This window comes from Podarcis pityusensis, assembly GCF_964106645.2.
Source record: "Podarcis pityusensis genome assembly, chromosome: 1".
In the NCBI taxonomy this organism is placed as follows: Eukaryota; Metazoa; Chordata; class Lepidosauria; order Squamata; family Lacertidae; genus Podarcis; species Podarcis pityusensis.
Window position 1 is genome coordinate 114,865,503 of NC_138028.1, and position 3,688 is coordinate 114,869,190.

Here is a 3,688-nt window from a genome sequence, read left to right on the forward strand (position 1 = left end):
TTCGAACGTTCTTGTTTGAAGCTTCTTGAGGTTTTTTTTTAAAAAAGGAAAAAGGAAATCTATCTACCTGTCATCTATCTACCTATCTATCTATCATCTATCTATTATCTATTATCAATCATCTATCACCATCATCTATCATCTCCTATGGTGCCCTTTGACCAATATTTTATTCATGATCACTATTATTTGTTGCTTTCCTGTTATTCATCTGTCAGTATACCCTATGCCTTGTTAATGACATAGAGAAGACCACAGTCCTCGAGGAATGCAGGATCTATTTTAAGCCACCTAGTTTAAACATCATGTCTAAGCAACTGAAAGAACACAGAACAGAATTGTCTAGGTAACTTGTCAGGCTCAGGAAAGGGGAAACCTCCATAGGAATGCAAGAGAAAACAGGGGGAGGGTTTGCAAAGCAGACCATTAAAGAAACAGGAGGAGGAAGGAGAATGTTGTATTGAAAAATCCATAATTTGTCAATAATAATAATAATAAGCTGAACTTTCCTGCACAGGTTTACATAGGTGATTCCCAGACCCATGATCCTGTTATGAGGGTGGGGTTGGACAAAATGGGTTTTATGCACAAACCCCAAGACTCTGGTTTTAAAAAGATACTGCTAAAGATGTTGAAGCCACCAAAAGGGTATGGCTCTATCATGTCTTGTAGATGTCCATGTGATTTGATGCCATAGGAGCTAATGATCAGAGAGATTCCTTGTACAGTGGTGCCCCGCAAGATGAATGCCTCGCAAGACGAAAAACTCGCTAGACGAAAGAGTTTTCCGTTTTTTGAGTCGTTCCGCAAGACGAATTTCCCTATGGGCTTGCTTCGCAAGACGAAACGTCTTGCGAGTTCTTGCGAGTTTGTTTCCTTTTTCTTAAAGCCGCTAAGCCGTTAATAGCCGCTAAGCCGCTAAGCCGTTAATAGCCGCTAAGCCGCTAAGCCGTTAATAGCCGATAAACCGCTAAGCCGTTAATAGCCGCTAAGCCGCTAAGCCGTTAATAGCCGATAAGCCGCTAAGCCGCTAATAGCCGCTAAGCCGCTAATAGCCGTGCTTCGCAAGACGAAAAAACCGCAAGACGAAGAGACTCGCGGAACGGATTAATTTCGTCTTGCGAGGCACCACTGTAGCTCCTTTTCTTTTGCAGCTCATTCTCACCACTGGAGTCGATGGTCAGGGATGATGGGAGTTGTAGGCCAAAAACAGCTGGAGACCCAAGTTTGGTCTATTTATTCAAATGAGTGGAAGATCAACTGATGTATGTTTCTATGTTCCAGCAGTCCTAGGTGCAACCTGAAACCTTCAAATGACCAAACCGACCCTTATTTGAATGTGTTCCACCTCCTTCCACATTCCGTTCTGAGACTGATTAAATGCAGACTCCATCAATGGCTCTTAACATCAGCCATTTTCTGCCAACCCTCTCTTCCCATCCCCTTGTTTTGTTTACCATAAAACCTGATGAAGAGTTCTGGAGAACTCAAAAACTTCTAAGCTGCTTTGTAATTTTTTGGTTGGCCTAACCAAGATATGGCCCTTTTGTGTGAGTGTGGCAGGAGTTGGGGGTTCTTACAGGCAAGGACTGCCCCTTATGCTTTTTATACACATATAGAAATCCCTTACTTTACCTCTACCCATCAAAACATTATTTAATATAGAAGATAGATGATAATTTGAAAATAGCATAAGTCAAGATGTCTTATCAAAGATAAGCCTGCAGCGATAACAGAAATGAAATTAGATTTGTAATGAATTTATGGTTGAGAGGAATCCAGATGTTTCATTTTGAGTTTCCCATCACTTTTTAATATTATTTATTTTAATTTGTTGTCATCTGACATTGTGATTAATATGTGCATAATTACCGTAAGCTTTAGATGAGACTCATTGGTAGTTTTATTTGGACTTGTTTTCTCTCTAACTTGTTTGCTCCCCATCCTGTCTTCCCAGGGCAGTTTTAAAATAAATCTCGCAACTGAATCTTAGGGCTTATTTTGAAACAAAATTCTTTTGCTGCACAGGACTCAAGACGAAATGCACCTTGGATACGGAAATTGAGATGGGAGGCTTGCAGCCAAAGTGGTTTCCTTGCAAGAGAAGGTAACAATTCAAGAAATGGCAATGGACAGTTTTTTAAAAAGAAGGAGCCAAGAGTGCAGCGTCTTCTGTTGTTGCCTTTCATCCTTATATTTAATGTTAAAAGTTAAGAGGATGTTGTGAAGTAACATTAAAACCAAAGCCAGAAATATGAAACAAAGCACATGCACTTCTTTGACAGCATGAGGATATAATATGCCCACATTGCAATTCAAGCGCTAATCGGTAGCGTTATTCAATTTGTTGGTTTTCTCTCCTTTTTGTCAAAATAATAGTGGCTGCATGCTGTACCGTTAATGGCCATTTCCCAGAGTCTGTCACTTTTTGCATAAGTGCTGCTGCAGTACAAAGCTGTCAGATTCCCTCTGAGGACAGTTATTCTTATGACAGCAGTTGAAGGGAAACAGACAGGAAGAAAAGAAAGAGATTCTAGCTCTGATACGGGCTGCAAAAATCCAAATACAATACAGTTTAGAACAATGTACACAGCGTCTTAGAGATGCTGCTGGACTCTAGAAATATTTGCAGACTGAGGCAAATTCTGCAGGGCTGATTCTTGCAGAGGGTAGGCCCTGTGTCCATTGGGATCTGCACACAGCCAGGAACAAGTTATCATCTCTTGTTGGGTGTGGAGACAGCCAACATGCATATTCCCATCGCTCCTCACATTGATTGACTGTAAGCATGGGAGGAAGAGTGAGAAGGCAGCTTGTGTTATATACAATTAGGAAAGAGATTAAAAACAAGTCAGAAAATATCAAAATGCACACATATATATGGTGCATCTTTCTCTCACTCATTCTCTCTCTCTCAGGGCCATCCAATGAGCTGACGTTATAAGATTCAGGAGAGACAGAAGACCAGCTGCTGGGAAGTGAGGAGACTGTATACCCCTTAGCATATCTCTGATGAAAATAAAGACGTCCTATTTCATTATAGTAATAATAATAATAATAATAATAATAATAATAATAATAATTTTATTATTTATACCCCCCCAATTCTGACTGGTGGTTGCCCCAGCCATTCTGAGTGGCTTCTAACATATATAAAAAACATAATAAAACATTAAAGAGAGGTATACATTTACCAATTGTGAGGGAGAGGAAATGGAGGGACATTTGCTGCTCCTTTTTAAAAATGATTTCTGATGAAATCGAAAGAAATGATGGCTATTTGACTTCAACCTGGCCAAAAAATAATAATAATCAGTGCTTTTTTTCAGGGGGTACTCAAGGTTATGCAGTACTGGCACTTTTTTTGTTGTTAAAAAGTGTGGCACTTAACTGAAACAACTTCATGGTGAGTACCGGCAGCTATTTTTCGGGGGGGGGGAGGAAGCAGTGAAAATAATAATTGATTATAATTAAGACCATCGAGGTGGGTGGTCACTTAGAGCTATTTCTGGGCTGCATCTCTTCTGATGAGGGATGGGGTCACATGACTGAATGCCGCTCCATACCAGAAAAGAGTCTTTCCCACAGAAAACTCAATGTCAGGGAGTACGATTTCAGCATAGCCTCCTTAGTTGTCCGTGTCTAGGGATTATAATTATTTTTTTACATGGAGGAGCATTCTGTCAGC

General features: G+C 40.2%; 1 long non-coding RNA gene across 1 annotated transcript; it reads left to right on the plus strand.

Moving 5' to 3' along the window:
- Nucleotides 1-294: 294 nt before the first annotated feature.
- On the plus strand, nt 295-2,264 carry LOC308474505. Its single transcript, XR_013984770.1, has 2 exons — nt 295-346; nt 2,029-2,264. It is a non-coding gene; the product is annotated as an uncharacterized lncRNA (long non-coding RNA).
- Nucleotides 2,265-3,688: the final 1,424 nt, after the last annotated feature.